Here is a 19,354-nt window from a genome sequence, read left to right as displayed (position 1 = left end):
GGGTGCGCTGCCCGCACTACCGCGCGCGCGGGGGCGACACCGAGCGCGCACCCGAGGCGCCCCGAGCACACAGGCCACGGTGCAACCCGGGCGTTGTGCGCGCACCCCGGTGCGCCCGAGGTGCTGCGCGCGCACCCAGGTGAAATCGGTGTGCACCTCGGCCAGTGCGCGCTCGGTCGAGTCGCGCACGTTGGCCAAGGTGCACGGTGATGTTTCTTACTCTAAGGTTCCGCACCAGACGCCCGGGACAGGTGAGCGAAGCTGGGCGGGGCCGGGTGCGCGGCCGGGGCAGGTGCACGCAGCTGGAGAGAGCTTTGGAGCACACTTCGGAGCGCACCAATGATGCGCTCCATTCAAAAGTTTCCTGAAAAGGCAAAAAAAGTTGAGATTATAGAATTTCCCACTTGAGAGATTGTAAAAAAAAAAAATTTAAAATGAAGGAAACGCGGGTGCCAAGGTGTGCGCAGCCCAGCCAAGGTGTGCGCACCAAGGCGCCCACCCTGGCGAAGGTGCACGCAAGGTGCGCACCCGAGGCAAACCGGACAATTAACCCAACTTTCGACTTCGCGCGCACCTTGGAGCGCACTTCGGAGCGCTCCTTGGTGCGCACCAATCTTGGGCACCTCGGAGTGCACCATGGCGCCCACCAAGGTGCGCACCCGGGGCAAACCGAGCTCCGACTTCGTGCGCACCTTGGAGCGCACGAAAGGTGCGCACCATGGCGCCCACCAAGGTGCGCAGCCCAGCCAAGGCGTGCGCATCAAGGTGCGCACCCTGGCGAAGGTGCGCACCCGGGGCAAACCGAGCTCCGACTTCGTGCGCACCTTGGAGCGCACAAAAGGTGCGCAACCCAGCCAAGGTGTGCGCACCCCGGTCAAACCGAGCTCCGAATCGTGCGCACCAGAGGTGCACGCCATCGTGCGCACCTTGGAGCACACTTCGGAGCCCTCCTTGGTGCGCGCCGATGTTGCGCACCTCGGAGCGCACCCGGGGAAAACAATGCAATTAACCCGACTTTCGACTTCGTGGGCACCTCGGAGCGCTCTCGGGTTCGCACCTCGGAGCACACCGAGGTGCGCACCTTTGATGCGCTGCCTTCACCAATTTCCAGAAAAGGCAAGAAAACATTGAGAAGGTGTGCGCACCGAGGTGCCCACCCTGGCGAAGGTGCACGCGAGGTGCGCACCCGGGGCAAACCGGGCTCCGACTTCGTGCACGCCGCACCTTGGAGCACACTTCGGAGCGCTCCTTGGTGCGCACCAGGGCGCGCAACCCAGCCGAGGTGCCCACCCCGGCGAAGGTGCACGCGAGGTGCGCACCCGGGGCAAACCGGGCTCCGACTTCGTGCACGCCATGGTGCCCACCGCGGCGAAGGTGCACGTGAGGTGCGCACCCGGGGCAAACCGGGCTCCGACTTCGTGCACGCCGCACCTTGGAGCACACTTCGGAGCGCTCCTTGGTGCGCACCATGGTGCCCACCAGGGCGCGCAACCCCGCCGAAGGTGCACGCGAGGTGCGCACCCGGGGCAAACCGGGCTCCGACTTCGTGCACGCCGCACCTTGGAGCACACTTCGGAGCGCTCCTTGGTGCGCACCATGGTGCCCACCAGGGCGCGCAACCCCGCCGAAGGTGCACGCGAGGTGCGCACCCGGGGCAAACCGGGCTCCGACTTCGTGCACGCCATGGTGCGCACCGCGGCGAAGGTGCGCACCCGGGGCAAACCGGGCTCCGACTTCGTGCACGCCGCACCTTGGAGCACACTTCGGAGCGCTCCTTGGTGCGCACCAGGGCGCGCAACCCAGCCGAGGTGCCCACCCCGGCGAAGGTGCACGCGAGGTGCGTACCCGGGGCAAACCGGGCTCCGACTTCGTGCACGCCGCACCTTGGAGCACACTTCGGAGCGCTCCTTGGTGCGCACCATGGTGCCCACCAGGCCGCGCAACCCAGCCAAGGTGTGCGCACCAAGGTGCACGCGAGGTGCGCACCCGGGGCAAACCGGGGTCCGACTTCGTGCACGCCGCACCTTGGAGCACACATCGGGGCGCTCCCGGGTTCGCACCGGCGTTGCGCACCGTGGTGGGCACCTCGGAGCACACCAAGGTGGGCAGCGAGGTGCGCACCTTTGATGCGATGCCTTCACTAATTTCCATAAAAGGCAAAAAAAAAACGAGATTTTAAAATTTCCGTTTTGAAAGATAGTGAGAAAAAGGGAATGCTGGTGCCATCTTGAGCCCGCCCTGGTGCGCAGCCCAGCCAAGGTGTGCGCACCAAGGTGCCCACCCTGGCGAAGGTGCGCGCCCGGGCAATTAACCCAACTTCCAACTTCGCGCGCGCCAGGGTGGGAGCGCACCCAACAACCGGGCCTGGGAAGAGCCAATGCGAGAAACCCCACCAAACGCTCTGACAAAAAAAGAGGGGGCGCTCCAGTAACCCCGCTTCGGAGCGCACCCTGGGCAAACCCAGCCAAGGTGCCCACCCCGGCCAAGGTGCAGGCGAGGTGCGCACCCGGGGCAAACCGGGCTCCGACAACGTGCACGCCGCACCTTGGAGCACACTTCGTAGCGCTCCCGGGTGCGCACCTCAGAGCACACCAAGGTGGGCAGCGAGGTGCGCACCTTTGATGCGCTGCCTTCACTAATTTCCAGAAAAGGCAAAAAAAAAAGGAGATTTTAAAATTTCCGTTTTGAAAGATAGTGAAAAAAACGGAACGCGCGTGCCATCTTGAGCCCGCCCTGGTGCGCAGCCCAGGTAAGGTGCCCACCCTGGCAAAGGTGCGCACCCGGGCAATTAACCCTACTTCCGACTTCGTGCGCGCCAGGGTGGCAACCGGGCCTCGGAAGAGCCAATGCGAGAAACCCCACCAAACGCTCCGACAAAAAAAGAGGCGGCGCTCCAATAACCCCGCTTCGGAGCGCAGCCGGGGCAAACCCAGCCAAGGTGCCCACCCCGACGAAGGTGCACGCGAGGTGCGCACCCGGGGCAAACCGGGCTCCGACAACGTGCACGCAGCACCTTGGAGCACACTTCGAAGCACTCCCGGGTGCCCACCGGCGTTGCGCACCGTGGTGGGCAGCGAGGTGCGCACCTTTGATGCGCTGCCTTCACTAATTTCCAGAAAAAGGCAAAAAAAAATGAGATTTTAAAATTTCCATTTTGAAAGATAGTGAAAAAAAAGGAACGCGGGTGCCATCTTGAGCCCGCCCTGGTGCGCAGCCCAGGCAAGGCATGCGCACCAAGGTGCCCACCCGAGGTGCACACCCGGGGCAAACCGGGCTCCGACTTCGTGCAGGCCGCACCTTGGAGCACACTTCGGAGCGCTCCTTGGTGCGCACCATGGTGCCCACCAGGGCGCGCAACCCAGCCAAGGTCTGCACACCAAGGTGCCCACCCCGGCGAAGGTGCACGCGAGGTGCGCACCCGGGGCAAACCGGGCTCCGACTTCGTGCACGCCATGGTGCCCACCGCGGCGAAGGTGCACGCGAGGTGCGCACCCGGGGCAAACCGGGCTCCGACTTCGTGCACGCCGCACCTTGGAGCACACTTCGGAGCGCTCCTTGGTGCGCACCATGGTGCCCACCAGGGCGCGCAACCCAGCCAAGGTGTGCGCACCAAGGTGCACGCGAGGTGCGCACCCGGGGCAAACCGGGGTCCGACTTCGTGCACGCCGCACCTTGGAGCACACATCGGAGCGCTCCCAGGTTCGCACCAGCGTTGCGCACCTTTGATGCGCTGCCTTCACTAATTTCCAGAAAAGGCAAAAAAAAACGATATTTTAAAATTTCCGTTCTGAAAGATAGTGAAAAAAACGGAACGCGGGTGCCATCTTGAGCCCTTCCTGGTGCGCAGCCCAGGCAAGTTGTGCGCACCAAGGTGCCCACCCTGGCGGAGGTGCGCGCCCGGGGCAAACCGGGCTCCGACTTCGTGCACTGCATGGTGCCCACCAAGGCGCGCAACCCAGCCAAGGTGCCCACCGCAGCGAAGGTGCACGCGAGGTGCACACCCGGGGCAAACCGGGCTCCGACTTCGTGCACGCCGCACCTTGGAGCACACTTCAGAGCGCTCCTTGGTGCGCACCAGGGCGCGCAACCCAGCCGAGGTGCCCACCCCGGCGAAGGTGCACGCGAGGTGCGCACCCGGGGCAAACCGGGCTCCGACTTCGTGCACGCCATGGTGCCCACCGCGGCGAAGGTGCGCACCCGGGGCAAACCGGGCTCCGACTTCGTGCACGCCGCACCTTGGAGCACACTTCGGAGCGCTCCTTGGTGCGCACCATGGTGCCCACCAGGCCGCGCAACCCAGCCAAGGTGTGCGCACCAAGGTGCACGCGAGGTGCGCACCCGGGGCAAACCGGGGTCCGACTTCGTGCACGCCGCACCTTGGAGCACACATCGGGGCGCTCCCGGGTTCGCACCGGCGTTGCGCACCGTGGTGGGCACCTCGGAGCACACCAAGGTGGGCAGCGAGGTGCGCACCTTTGATGCGATGCCTTCACTAATTTCCATAAAAGGCAAAAAAAAAATGAGATTTTAAAATTTCCGTTTTGAAAGATAGTGAGAAAAAGGGAATGCTGGTGCCATCTTGAGCCCGCCCTGGTGCGCAGCCCAGCCAAGGTTTGCGCACCAAGGTGCCCACCCTGGCGAAGGTGCGCGCCCGGGCAATTAACCCAACTTCCAACTTCGCGCGCGCCAGGGTGGGAGCGCACCCAACAACCGGGCCTGGGAAGAGCCAATGCGAGAAACCCCACCAAACTCTCTGACAAAAAAAGAGGGGGCGCTCCAGTAACCCCGCTTCGGAGCGCACCCTGGGCAAACCCAGCCAAGGTGCCCACCCCGGCCAAGGTGCAGGCGAGGTGCGCACCCGGGGCAAACCGGGCTCCGACAACGTGCACGCCGCACCTTGGAGCACACTTCGTAGCGCTCCCGGGTGCGCACCTCAGAGCACACCAAGGTGGGCAGCGAGGTGCGCACCTTTGATGCGCTGCCTTCACTAATTTCCAGAAAAGGCAAAAAAAAAAGGAGATTTTAAAATTTCCGTTTTGAAAGATAGTGAAAAAAACGGAACGCGCGTGCCATCTTGAGCCCGCCCTGGTGCGCAGCCCAGGTAAGGTGCCACCCTGGCAAAGGTGCGCACCCGGGCAATTAACCCTACTTCCGACTTCGTGCGCGCCAGGGTGGCAACCGGGCCTCGGAAGAGCCAATGCGAGAAACCCCACCAAACGCTCCGACAAAAAAAGAGGCGGCGCTCCAATAACCCCGCTTCGGAGCGCAGCCGGGGCAAACCAAGCCAAGGTGCCCACCCCGACGAAGGTGCACGCGAGGTGCGCACCCGGGGCAAACCGGGCTCCGACAACGTGCACGCAGCACCTTGGAGCACACTTCGAAGCACTCCCGGGTGCCCACCGGCGTTGCGCACCGTGGTGGGCAGCGAGGTGCGCACCTTTGATGCGCTGCCTTCACTAATTTCCAGAAAAAGGCAAAAAAAAATGAGATTTTAAAATTTCCGTTTTGAAAGATAGTGAAAAAAAAGGAACGCGGGTGCCATCTTGAGCCCGCCCTGGTGCGCAGCCCAGGCAAGGCATGCGCACCAAGGTGCCCACCCGAGGTGCACACCCGGGGCAAACCGGGCTCCGACTTCGTGCAGGCCGCACCTTGGAGCACACTTCGGAGCGCTCCTTGGTGCGCACCATGGTGCCCACCAGGGCGCACCCGGGGCAAACCGGGCTCCGACTTCGTGCACGCCGCACCTTGGAGCACACATCGGAGCGCTCCCAGGTTCGCACCAGCGTTGCGCACCTTTGATGCGCTGCCTTCACTAATTTCCAGAAAAGGCAAAAAAAAACGATATTTTAAAATTTCCGTTCTGAAAGATAGTGAAAAAAACGGAACGCGGGTGCCATCTTGAGCCCTTCCTGATGCGCAGCCCAGGCAAGTTGTGCGCACCAAGGTGCCCACCCTGGCGGAGGTGCGCGCCCGGGGCAAACCGGGCTCCGACTTCGTGCACTGCATGGTGCCCACCAAGGCGCGCAACCCAGCCAAGGTGCCCACCGCAGCGAAGGTGCACGCGAGGTGCGCACCCGAGGTGCACACCCGGGGCAAACCGGGCTCCGACTTCGTGCACGCCGCACCTTGGAGCACACTTCAGAGCGCTCCTTGGTACGCACCAGGGCGCGCAACCCAGCCAAGGTGCTCACCCCGGCGAAGGTGCACGCGAGGTGCGCACCCGGGGCAAACCGGGCTCGGACTTCGTGCACGCCGCACCTTGGAGCACACATCGGAGCGCTCCCGGGTTCGCACCAGCATTGCGCACCTTTGATGCGCTGCCTTCACTAATTTCCAGAAAAGGCAAAAAAAAGAAAAAAATGAGATTTTAAAATTTCCGTTTTGAAAGATAGTGAAAAAAACGGAACGCGGGTGCCATCTTGAGCCCGCCCTGGTGTGCAGCCCAGGCAAGTTGTGCGCACCAAGGCACCCACCCTGGCCAAGGTGGGTCACGGGGTGGGTCCTAGGGTGGGTAACGGGGTGGGTACTAAGGTGCGTGCCAAGGTGGGTCATAGGGTGGGTGCCAAGGTGGGCACCAGGGTGGGTGTGCACCAACCCTAGCCAGGGTAGGTCACGGGGTGGTTGTCGGGGTGGGCGTCAAGGAGCCAAGGTGGGTGGCAAGTAGCCAAGTTGCGTGCCAAGGTGGGTGTCGGGGTGGGTGCCAAGGATCCAAGGTGGGTGCCAAGGAACCAAGGTGGGTGTCTGGGTGGGTGCCGAGGTGGGAGCCAGGGTGGGTCCCAAGGTGAGTGCAAAGGTGGGTGCCAGGGTCAAGGTGAGTGCCAATGTGGGTTCCAAGGTGCCAGGGTCAGGGTGAGTGCCAATGTGGGTTCAAAGGTGCTAAGTTGGGTGCGAGGTTGGGTGCGAGGGTGGGTGGGTGCCAAGGTGTGCTAGGTGGAAGCCCGGGTGGGTCGGCATCCCATGGGTGTCGAGTTGGGTGCCTGATGGGTGCTTCTTGTCAAGTTTTAGTCGTCGGGACTCATTTCGAGCCTTAGAGGTCGTTTCTTGTCCGGTTGCCCTGTCTTCGACCTGGGAACCCAATTTTGGTCCTCGGGTCCCATTTTTTTTTGTCTCGCATCCCACTTTTGGCCTGTGGCCTTTTCGGGGTCGATTCTCGTTTTGGGCATCAGAGCATGTTTCTTCTCCTAAAACCCAATATTTGTTTATTAAGTCTCGGAACACATTTTTGTTCTCGTGGACCCATCATGGGTCTTGGAACGCATTTGTGGTCCTTGGGTCCCATTTTGCATCCCGAAACTTGTGTTTTGGTGCTTGATCCCTATTTTGGGTGCCCACCTTGCACCAAGTGCGCACCCGGGGCAAACCGAGCGCCTTGGTGCACCGGGGCAAGATCGAGCGTGCACCCGAGGCGCCCCGAACATGCACCAAGGTGCACTCGGCCCACATGTGAGCGCAGGTCGTTGCGCCCGAGGTGGTGTGTGGGCACCGCGTTGCAGACGGGACACTGCACGCACACGACGCCCCCTCCAGGTGCACGCACGTAGGCCGGGCCGGGTGCACACCCGACGCCCTAGCAAGGTGCGCGCACCCGGGCAGGGCTCACACTTGGCGAACGGGGCGCACTTCGCGAGGGAGGGTGTGCACCTCGACGGGGGTGGGTGGCCGGGGTGGATTCGCACGTGGGTCGCGGTTTGCTAAGTACACACTGCGACAAGCTCATAACGGGTGCGATCATACCAGCGTTAGTGCACCGGATCCCATCAGAACTCCGCAGTTAAGCGCGCTTGGGCCGGAGTAGTACTGGGATGGGTGACCTCCCGGGAAGTCCCGGTGTTGCACCCTTTTTTAGTTTTTCGCCGGGCGTCGCAATGCTATTTGAATAAACCTTTTGCCCGTTTGCGTTCTCGTCGGGGCCGGGCCGGGCCGGGGTGCGCTGCCCGCACTACCGCGCGCGCGGGGGCGACACCGAGCGCGCACCCGAGGCGCCCCGAGCACACAGGCCACGGTGCAACCCGGGCGTTGTGCGCGCACCCCGGTGCGCCCGAGGTGCTGCGCGCGCACCCAGGTGAAATCGGTGTGCACCTCGGCCAGTGCGCGCTCGGTCGAGTCGCGCACGTTGGCCAAGGTGCACGGTGATGTTTCTTACTCTAAGGTTCCGCACCAGACGCCCGGGACAGGTGAGCGAAGCTGGGCGGGGCCGGGTGCGCGGCCGGGGCAGGTGCACGCAGCTGGAGAGAGCTTTGGAGCACACTTCGGAGCGCACCAATGATGCGCTCCATTCAAAAGTTTCCTGAAAAGGCAAAAAAAGTTGAGATTATAGAATTTCCCACTTGAGAGATTGTAAAAAAAAAAAATTTAAAATGAAGGAAACGCGGGTGCCAAGGTGTGCGCAGCCCAGCCAAGGTGTGCGCACCAAGGCGCCCACCCTGGCGAAGGTGCACGCAAGGTGCGCACCCGAGGCAAACCGGACAATTAACCCAACTTTCGACTTCGCGCGCACCTTGGAGCGCACTTCGGAGCGCTCCTTGGTGCGCACCAATCTTGGGCACCTCGGAGTGCACCATGGCGCCCACCAAGGTGCGCACCCGGGGCAAACCGAGCTCCGACTTCGTGCGCACCTTGGAGCGCACGAAAGGTGCGCACCATGGCGCCCACCAAGGTGCGCAGCCCAGCCAAGGCGTGCGCATCAAGGTGCGCACCCTGGCGAAGGTGCGCACCCGGGGCAAACCGAGCTCCGACTTCGTGCGCACCTTGGAGCGCACAAAAGGTGCGCAACCCAGCCAAGGTGTGCGCACCCCGGTCAAACCGAGCTCCGAATCGTGCGCACCAGAGGTGCACGCCATCGTGCGCACCTTGGAGCACACTTCGGAGCCCTCCTTGGTGCGCGCCGATGTTGCGCACCTCGGAGCGCACCCGGGGAAAACAATGCAATTAACCCGACTTTCGACTTCGTGGGCACCTCGGAGCGCTCTCGGGTTCGCACCTCGGAGCACACCGAGGTGCGCACCTTTGATGCGCTGCCTTCACCAATTTCCAGAAAAGGCAAGAAAACATTGAGAAGGTGTGCGCACCGAGGTGCCCACCCTGGCGAAGGTGCACGCGAGGTGCGCACCCGGGGCAAACCGGGCTCCGACTTCGTGCACGCCGCACCTTGGAGCACACTTCGGAGCGCTCCTTGGTGCGCACCAGGGCGCGCAACCCAGCCGAGGTGCCCACCCCGGCGAAGGTGCACGCGAGGTGCGCACCCGGGGCAAACCGGGCTCCGACTTCGTGCACGCCATGGTGCCCACCGCGGCGAAGGTGCACGTGAGGTGCGCACCCGGGGCAAACCGGGCTCCGACTTCGTGCACGCCGCACCTTGGAGCACACTTCGGAGCGCTCCTTGGTGCGCACCATGGTGCCCACCAGGGCGCGCAACCCCGCCGAAGGTGCACGCGAGGTGCGCACCCGGGGCAAACCGGGCTCCGACTTCGTGCACGCCGCACCTTGGAGCACACTTCGGAGCGCTCCTTGGTGCGCACCATGGTGCCCACCAGGGCGCGCAACCCCGCCGAAGGTGCACGCGAGGTGCGCACCCGGGGCAAACCGGGCTCCGACTTCGTGCACGCCATGGTGCGCACCGCGGCGAAGGTGCGCACCCGGGGCAAACCGGGCTCCGACTTCGTGCACGCCGCACCTTGGAGCACACTTCGGAGCGCTCCTTGGTGCGCACCAGGGCGCGCAACCCAGCCGAGGTGCCCACCCCGGCGAAGGTGCACGCGAGGTGCGTACCCGGGGCAAACCGGGCTCCGACTTCGTGCACGCCGCACCTTGGAGCACACTTCGGAGCGCTCCTTGGTGCGCACCATGGTGCCCACCAGGCCGCGCAACCCAGCCAAGGTGTGCGCACCAAGGTGCACGCGAGGTGCGCACCCGGGGCAAACCGGGGTCCGACTTCGTGCACGCCGCACCTTGGAGCACACATCGGGGCGCTCCCGGGTTCGCACCGGCGTTGCGCACCGTGGTGGGCACCTCGGAGCACACCAAGGTGGGCAGCGAGGTGCGCACCTTTGATGCGATGCCTTCACTAATTTCCATAAAAGGCAAAAAAAAAACGAGATTTTAAAATTTCCGTTTTGAAAGATAGTGAGAAAAAGGGAATGCTGGTGCCATCTTGAGCCCGCCCTGGTGCGCAGCCCAGCCAAGGTGTGCGCACCAAGGTGCCCACCCTGGCGAAGGTGCGCGCCCGGGCAATTAACCCAACTTCCAACTTCGCGCGCGCCAGGGTGGGAGCGCACCCAACAACCGGGCCTGGGAAGAGCCAATGCGAGAAACCCCACCAAACGCTCTGACAAAAAAAGAGGGGGCGCTCCAGTAACCCCGCTTCGGAGCGCACCCTGGGCAAACCCAGCCAAGGTGCCCACCCCGGCCAAGGTGCAGGCGAGGTGCGCACCCGGGGCAAACCGGGCTCCGACAACGTGCACGCCGCACCTTGGAGCACACTTCGTAGCGCTCCCGGGTGCGCACCTCAGAGCACACCAAGGTGGGCAGCGAGGTGCGCACCTTTGATGCGCTGCCTTCACTAATTTCCAGAAAAGGCAAAAAAAAAAGGAGATTTTAAAATTTCCGTTTTGAAAGATAGTGAAAAAAACGGAACGCGCGTGCCATCTTGAGCCCGCCCTGGTGCGCAGCCCAGGTAAGGTGCCCACCCTGGCAAAGGTGCGCACCCGGGCAATTAACCCTACTTCCGACTTCGTGCGCGCCAGGGTGGCAACCGGGCCTCGGAAGAGCCAATGCGAGAAACCCCACCAAACGCTCCGACAAAAAAAGAGGCGGCGCTCCAATAACCCCGCTTCGGAGCGCAGCCGGGGCAAACCCAGCCAAGGTGCCCACCCCGACGAAGGTGCACGCGAGGTGCGCACCCGGGGCAAACCGGGCTCCGACAACGTGCACGCAGCACCTTGGAGCACACTTCGAAGCACTCCCGGGTGCCCACCGGCGTTGCGCACCGTGGTGGGCAGCGAGGTGCGCACCTTTGATGCGCTGCCTTCACTAATTTCCAGAAAAAGGCAAACAAAAATGAGATTTTAAAATTTCCGTTTTGAAAGATAGTGAAAAAAAAGGAACGCGGGTGCCATCTTGAGCCCGCCCTGGTGCGCAGCCCAGGCAAGGCATGCGCACCAAGGTGCCCACCCGAGGTGCACACGCGGGGCAAACCGGGCTCCGACTTCGTGCAGGCCGCACCTTGGAGCACACTTCGGAGCGCTCCTTGGTGCGCACCATGGTGCCCACCAGGGCGCGCAACCCAGCCAAGGTCTGCACACCAAGGTGCCCACCCCGGCGAAGGTGCACGCGAGGTGCGCACCCGAGGCAAACCGGGCTCCGACTTCGTGCACGCCATGGTGCCCACCGCGGCGAAGGTGCACGCGAGGTGCGCACCCGGGGCAAACCAGGCTCCGACTTCGTGCACGCCGCACCTTGGAGCACACTTCGGAGCGCTCCTTGGTGCGCACCATGGTGCCCACCAGGGCGCGCAACCCAGCCAAGGTGTGCGCACCAAGGTGCACGCGAGGTGCGCACCCGGGGCAAACCGGGGTCCGACTTCGTGCACGCCGCACCTTGGAGCACACATCGGAGCGCTCCCAGGTTCGCACCAGCGTTGCGCACCTTTGATGCGCTGCCTTCACTAATTTCCAGAAAAGGCAAAAAAAAACGATATTTTAAAATTTCCGTTCTGAAAGATAGTGAAAAAAACGGAACGCGGGTGCCATCTTGAGCCCTTCCTGGTGCGCAGCCCAGGCAAGTTGTGCGCACCAAGGTGCCCACCCTGGCGGAGGTGCGCGCCCGGGGCAAACCGGGCTCCGACTTCGTGCACTGCATGGTGCCCACCAAGGCGCGCAACCCAGCCAAGGTGCCCACCGCAGCGAAGGTGCACGCGAGGTGCACACCCGGGGCAAACCGGGCTCCGACTTCGTGCACGCCGCACCTTGGAGCACACTTCAGAGCGCTCCTTGGTGCGCACCAGGGCGCGCAACCCAGCCGAGGTGCCCACCCCGGCGAAGGTGCACGCGAGGTGCGCACCCGGGGCAAACCGGGCTCCGACTTCGTGCACGCCATGGTGCCCACCGCGGCGAAGGTGCGCACCCGGGGCAAACCGGGCTCCGACTTCGTGCACGCCGCACCTTGGAGCACACTTCGGAGCGCTCCTTGGTGCGCACCATGGTGCCCACCAGGCCGCGCAACCCAGCCAAGGTGTGCGCACCAAGGTGCACGCGAGGTGCGCACCCGGGGCAAACCGGGGTCCGACTTCGTGCACGCCGCACCTTGGAGCACACATCGGGGCGCTCCCGGGTTCGCACCGGCGTTGCGCACCGTGGTGGGCACCTCGGAGCACACCAAGGTGGGCAGCGAGGTGCGCACCTTTGATGCGATGCCTTCACTAATTTCCATAAAAGGCAAAAAAAAAACGAGATTTTAAAATTTCCGTTTTGAAAGATAGTGAGAAAAAGGGAATGCTGGTGCCATCTTGAGCCCGCCCTGGTGCGCAGCCCAGCCAAGGTTTGCGCACCAAGGTGCCCACCCTGGCGAAGGTGCGCGCCCGGGCAATTAACCCAACTTCCAACTTCGCGCGCGCCAGGGTGGGAGCGCACCCAACAACCGGGCCTGGGAAGAGCCAATGCGAGAAACCCCACCAAACTCTCTGACAAAAAAAGAGGGGGCGCTCCAGTAACCCCGCTTCGGAGCGCACCCTGGGCAAACCCAGCCAAGGTGCCCACCCCGGCCAAGGTGCAGGCGAGGTGCGCACCCGGGGCAAACCGGGCTCCGACAACGTGCACGCCGCACCTTGGAGCACACTTCGTAGCGCTCCCGGGTGCGCACCTCAGAGCACACCAAGGTGGGCAGCGAGGTGCGCACCTTTGATGCGCTGCCTTCACTAATTTCCAGAAAAGGCAAAAAAAAAAGGAGATTTTAAAATTTCCGTTTTGAAAGATAGTGAAAAAAACGGAACGCGCGTGCCATCTTGAGCCCGCCCTGGTGCGCAGCCCAGGTAAGGTGCCACCCTGGCAAAGGTGCGCACCCGGGCAATTAACCCTACTTCCGACTTCGTGCGCGCCAGGGTGGCAACCGGGCCTCGGAAGAGCCAATGCGAGAAACCCCACCAAACGCTCCGACAAAAAAAGAGGCGGCGCTCCAATAACCCCGCTTCGGAGCGCAGCCGGGGCAAACCAAGCCAAGGTGCCCACCCCGACGAAGGTGCACGCGAGGTGCGCACCCGGGGCAAACCGGGCTCCGACAACGTGCACGCAGCACCTTGGAGCACACTTCGAAGCACTCCCGGGTGCCCACCGGCGTTGCGCACCGTGGTGGGCAGCGAGGTGCGCACCTTTGATGCGCTGCCTTCACTAATTTCCAGAAAAAGGCAAAAAAAAATGAGATTTTAAAATTTCCGTTTTGAAAGATAGTGAAAAAAAAGGAACGCGGGTGCCATCTTGAGCCCGCCCTGGTGCGCAGCCCAGGCAAGGCATGCGCACCAAGGTGCCCACCCGAGGTGCACACCCGGGGCAAACCGGGCTCCGACTTCGTGCAGGCCGCACCTTGGAGCACACTTCGGAGCGCTCCTTGGTGCGCACCATGGTGCCCACCAGGGCGCACCCGGGGCAAACCGGGCTCCGACTTCGTGCACGCCGCACCTTGGAGCACACATCGGAGCGCTCCCAGGTTCGCACCAGCGTTGCGCACCTTTGATGCGCTGCCTTCACTAATTTCCAGAAAAGGCAAAAAAAAACGATATTTTAAAATTTCCGTTCTGAAAGATAGTGAAAAAAACGGAACGCGGGTGCCATCTTGAGCCCTTCCTGGTGCGCAGCCCAGGCAAGTTGTGCGCACCAAGGTGCCCACCCTGGCGGAGGTGCGCGCCCGGGGCAAACCGGGCTCCGACTTCGTGCACTGCATGGTGCCCACCAAGGCGCGCAACCCAGCCAAGGTGCCCACCGCAGCGAAGGTGCACGCGAGGTGCGCACCCGAGGTGCACACCCGGGGCAAACCGGGCTCCGACTTCGTGCACGCCGCACCTTGGAGCACACTTCAGAGCGCTCCTTGGTACGCACCAGGGCGCGCAACCCAGCCAAGGTGCTCACCCCGGCGAAGGTGCACGCGAGGTGCGCACCCGGGGCAAACCGGGCTCGAACTTCGTGCACGCCGCACCTTGGAGCACACATCGGAGCGCTCCCGGGTTCGCACCAGCATTGCGCACCTTTGATGCGCTGCCTTCACTAATTTCCAGAAAAGGCAAAAAAAAGAAAAAAATGAGATTTTAAAATTTCCGTTTTGAAAGATAGTGAAAAAAACGGAACGCGGGTGCCATCTTGAGCCCGCCCTGGTGTGCAGCCCAGGCAAGTTGTGCGCACCAAGGCACCCACCCTGGCCAAGGTGGGTCACGGGGTGGGTCCTAGGGTGGGTAACGGGGTGGGTACTAAGGTGCGTGCCAAGGTGGGTCATAGGGTGGGTGCCAAGGTGGGCACCAGGGTGGGTGTGCACCAACCCTAGCCAGGGTAGGTCACGGGGTGGTTGTCGGGGTGGGCGTCAAGGAGCCAAGGTGGGTGGCAAGTAGCCAAGTTGCGTGCCAAGGTGGGTGTCGGGGTGGGTGCCAAGGATCCAAGGTGGGTGCCAAGGAACCAAGGTGGGTGTCTGGGTGGGTGCCGAGGTGGGAGCCAGGGTGGGTCCCAAGGTGAGTGCAAAGGTGGGTGCCAGGGTCAAGGTGAGTGCCAATGTGGGTTCCAAGGTGCCAGGGTCAGGGTGAGTGCCAATGTGGGTTCAAAGGTGCTAAGTTGGGTGCGAGGTTGGGTGCGAGGGTGGGTGGGTGCCAAGGTGTGCTAGGTGGAAGCCCGGGTGGGTCGGCATCCCATGGGTGTCGAGTTGGGTGCCTGATGGGTGCTTCTTGTCAAGTTTTAGTCGTCGGGACTCATTTCGAGCCTTAGAGGTCGTTTCTTGTCCGGTTGCCCTGTCTTCGACCTGGGAACCCAATTTTGGTCCTCGGGTCCCATTTTTTTTTGTCTCGCATCCCACTTTTGGCCTGTGGCCTTTTCGGGGTCGATTCTCGTTTTGGGCATCAGAGCATGTTTCTTCTCCTAAAACCCAATATTTGTTTATTAAGTCTCGGAACACATTTTTGTTCTCGTGGACCCATCATGGGTCTTGGAACGCATTTGTGGTCCTTGGGTCCCATTTTGCATCCCGAAACTTGTGTTTTGGTGCTTGATCCCTATTTTGGGTGCCCACCTTGCACCAAGTGCGCACCCGGGGCAAACCGAGCGCCTTGGTGCACCGGGGCAAGATCGAGCGTGCACCCGAGGCGCCCCGAACATGCACCAAGGTGCACTCGGCCCACATGTGAGCGCAGGTCGTTGCGCCCGAGGTGGTGTGTGGGCACCGCGTTGCAGACGGGACACTGCACGCACACGACGCCCCCTCCAGGTGCACGCACGTAGGCCGGGCCGGGTGCACACCCGACGCCCTAGCAAGGTGCGCGCACCCGGGCAGGGCTCACACTTGGCGAACGGGGCGCACTTCGCGAGGGAGGGTGTGCACCTCGACGGGGGTGGGTGGCCGGGGTGGATTCGCACGTGGGTCGCGGTTTGCTAAGTACACACTGCGACAAGCTCATAACGGGTGCGATCATACCAGCGTTAGTGCACCGGATCCCATCAGAACTCCGCAGTTAAGCGCGCTTGGGCCGGAGTAGTACTGGGATGGGTGACCTCCCGGGAAGTCCCGGTGTTGCACCCTTTTTTAGTTTTTCGCCGGGCGTCGCAATGCTATTTGAATAAACCTTTTGCCCGTTTGCGTTCTCGTCGGGGCCGGGCCGGGCCGGGGTGCGCTGCCCGCACTACCGCGCGCGCGGGGGCGACACCGAGCGCGCACCCGAGGCGCCCCGAGCACACAGGCCACGGTGCAACCCGGGCGTTGTGCGCGCACCCCGGTGCGCCCGAGGTGCTGCGCGCGCACCCAGGTGAAATCGGTGTGCACCTCGGCCAGTGCGCGCTCGGTCGAGTCGCGCACGTTGGCCAAGGTGCACGGTGATGTTTCTTACTCTAAGGTTCCGCACCAGACGCCCGGGACAGGTGAGCGAAGCTGGGCGGGGCCGGGTGCGCGGCCGGGGCAGGTGCACGCAGCTGGAGAGAGCTTTGGAGCACACTTCGGAGCGCACCAATGATGCGCTCCATTCAAAAGTTTCCTGAAAAGGCAAAAAAAGTTGAGATTATAGAATTTCCCACTTGAGAGATTGTAAAAAAAAAAAATTTAAAATGAAGGAAACGCGGGTGCCAAGGTGTGCGCAGCCCAGCCAAGGTGTGCGCACCAAGGCGCCCACCCTGGCGAAGGTGCACGCAAGGTGCGCACCCGAGGCAAACCGGACAATTAACCCAACTTTCGACTTCGCGCGCACCTTGGAGCGCACTTCGGAGCGCTCCTTGGTGCGCACCAATCTTGGGCACCTCGGAGTGCACCATGGCGCCCACCAAGGTGCGCACCCGGGGCAAACCGAGCTCCGACTTCGTGCGCACCTTGGAGCGCACGAAAGGTGCGCACCATGGCGCCCACCAAGGTGCGCAGCCCAGCCAAGGCGTGCGCATCAAGGTGCGCACCCTGGCGAAGGTGCGCACCCGGGGCAAACCGAGCTCCGACTTCGTGCGCACCTTGGAGCGCACAAAAGGTGCGCAACCCAGCCAAGGTGTGCGCACCCCGGTCAAACCGAGCTCCGAATCGTGCGCACCAGAGGTGCACGCCATCGTGCGCACCTTGGAGCACACTTCGGAGCCCTCCTTGGTGCGCGCCGATGTTGCGCACCTCGGAGCGCACCCGGGGAAAACAATGCAATTAACCCGACTTTCGACTTCGTGGGCACCTCGGAGCGCTCTCGGGTTCGCACCTCGGAGCACACCGAGGTGCGCACCTTTGATGCGCTGCCTTCACCAATTTCCAGAAAAGGCAAGAAAACATTGAGAAGGTGTGCGCACCGAGGTGCCCACCCTGGCGAAGGTGCACGCGAGGTGCGCACCCGGGGCAAACCGGGCTCCGACTTCGTGCACGCCGCACCTTGGAGCACACTTCGGAGCGCTCCTTGGTGCGCACCAGGGCGCGCAACCCAGCCGAGGTGCCCACCCCGGCGAAGGTGCACGCGAGGTGCGCACCCGGGGCAAACCGGGCTCCGACTTCGTGCACGCCATGGTGCCCACCGCGGCGAAGGTGCACGCGAGGTGCGCACCCGGGGCAAACCGGGCTCCGACTTCGTGCACGCCGCACCTTGGAGCACACTTCGGAGCGCTCCTTGGTGCGCACCATGGTGCCCACCAGGGCGCGCAACCCCGCCGAAGGTGCACGCGAGGTGCGCACCCGGGGCAAACCGGGCTCCGACTTCGTGCACGCCGCACCTTGGAGCACACTTCGGAGCGCTCCTTGGTGCGCACCATGGTGCCCACCAGGGCGCGCAACCCCGCCGAAGGTGCACGCGAGGTGCGCACCCGGGGCAAACCGGGCTCCGACTTCGTGCACGCCATGGTGCGCACCGCGGCGAAGGTGCGCACCCGGGGCAAACCGGGCTCCGACTTCGTGCACGCCGCACCTTGGAGCACACTTCGGAGCGCTCCTTGGTGCGCACCAGGGCGCGCAACCCAGCCGAGGTGCCCACCCCGGCGAAGGTGCACGCGAGGTGCGTACCCGGGGCAAACCGGGCTCCGACTTCGTGCACGCCGCACCTTGGAGCACACTTCGGAGCGCTCCTTGGTGCGCACCATGGTGCCCACCAGGCCGCGCAACCCAGCCAAGGTGTGCGCACCAAGGTGCACGCGAGGTGCGCACCCGGGGCAAACCGGGGTCCGACTTCGTGCACGCCGCACCTTGGAGCACACATCGGGGCGCTCCCGGGTTCGCACCGGCGTTGCGCACCGTGGTGGGCACCTCGGAGCACACCAAGGTGGGCAGCGAGGTGCGCACCTTTGATGCGATGCCTTCACTAATTTCCATAAAAGGCAAAAAAAAAACGAGATTTTAAAATTTCCGTTTTGAAAGATAGTGAGAAAAAGGGAATGCTGGTGCCATCTTGAGCCCGCCCTGGTGCGCAGCCCAGCCAAGGTGTGCGCACCAAGGTGCCCACCCTGGCGAAGGTGCGCGCCCGGGCAATTAACCCAACTTCCAACTTCGCGCGCGCCAGGGTGGGAGCGCACCCAACAACCGGGCCTGGGAAGAGCCAATGCGAGAAACCCCACCAAACGCTCTGACAAAAAAAGAGGGGGCGCTCCAGTAACCCCGCTTCGGAGCGCACCCTGGGCAAACCCAGCCAAGGTGCCCACCCCGGCCAAGGTGCAGGCGAGGTGCGCACCCGGGGCAAACCGGGCTCCGACAACGTGCACGCCGCACCTTGGAGCACACTTCGTAGCGCTCCCGGGTGCGCACCTCAGAGCACACCAAGGTGGGCAGCGAGGTGCGCACCTTTGATGCGCTGCCTTCACTAATTTCCAGAAAAGGCAAAAAAAAAAGGAGATTTTAAAATTTCCGTTTTGAAAGATAGTGAAAAAAACGGAACGCGCGTGCCATCTTGAGCCCGCCCTGGTGCGCAGCCCAGGTAAGGTGCCCACCCTGGCAAAGGTGCGCACCCGGGCAATTAACCCTACTTCCGACTTCGTGCGCGCCAGGGTGGCAACCGGGCCTCGGAAGAGCCAATGCGAGAAACCCCACCAAACGCTCCGACAAAAAAAGAGGCGGCGCTCCAATAACCCCGCTTCGGAGCGCAGCCGGGGCAAACCCAGCCAAGGTGCCCACCCCGACGAAGGTGCACGCGAGGTGCGCACCCGGGGCAAACCGGGCTCCGACAACGTGCACGCAGCACCTTGGAGCACACTTCGAAGCACTCCCGGGTGCCCACCGGCGTTGCGCACCGTGGTGGGCAGCGAGGTGCGCACCTTTGATGCGCTGCCTTCACTAATTTCCAGAAAAAGGCAAAAAAAAATGAGATTTTAAAATTTCCGTTTTGAAAGATAGTGAAAAAAAAGGAACGCGGGTGCCATCTTGAGCCCGCCCTGGTGCGCAGCCCAGGCAAGGCATGCGCACCAAGGTGCCCACCCGAGGTGCACACCCGGGGCAAACCGGGCTCCGACTTCGTGCAGGCCGCACCTTGGAGCACACTTCGGAGCGCTCCTTGGTGCGCACCATGGTGCCCACCAGGGCGCGCAACCCAGCCAAGGTCTGCACACCAAGGTGCCCACCCCGGCGAAGGTGCACGCGAGGTGCGCACCCGGGGCAAACCGGGCTCCGACTTCGTGCACGCCATGGTGCCCACCGCGGCGAAGGTGCACGCGAGGTGCGCACCCGGGGCAAACCGGGC

At 63.2% G+C, this 19,354-nt stretch overlaps 2 non-coding genes across 2 annotated transcripts; both read left to right on the top strand.

The window, feature by feature from the left end:
- The first annotated feature begins 7,720 nt into the window (after positions 1-7,720).
- On the top strand, positions 7,721-7,839 carry LOC131869784 (5S ribosomal RNA). The gene has a single exon (XR_009368156.1). It is a non-coding gene; the product is annotated as a 5S ribosomal RNA (ribosomal RNA).
- Positions 7,840-15,643: 7,804 nt separating this feature from the next.
- On the top strand, positions 15,644-15,762 carry LOC131869782 (5S ribosomal RNA). Its single transcript, XR_009368155.1, has one exon. It is a non-coding gene; the product is annotated as a 5S ribosomal RNA (ribosomal RNA).
- The last annotated feature ends 3,592 nt before the right edge of the window (positions 15,763-19,354 follow it).

The sequence above is a fragment of the Cryptomeria japonica genome, unplaced genomic scaffold (assembly GCF_030272615.1).
Source record: "Cryptomeria japonica unplaced genomic scaffold, Sugi_1.0 HiC_scaffold_266, whole genome shotgun sequence".
Taxonomy (NCBI): domain Eukaryota; kingdom Viridiplantae; phylum Streptophyta; class Pinopsida; order Cupressales; family Cupressaceae; genus Cryptomeria; species Cryptomeria japonica.
The sequence above is the reverse complement of the archived record's forward strand: the minus strand, read 5'-3'. Positions and strand labels throughout refer to the sequence as shown.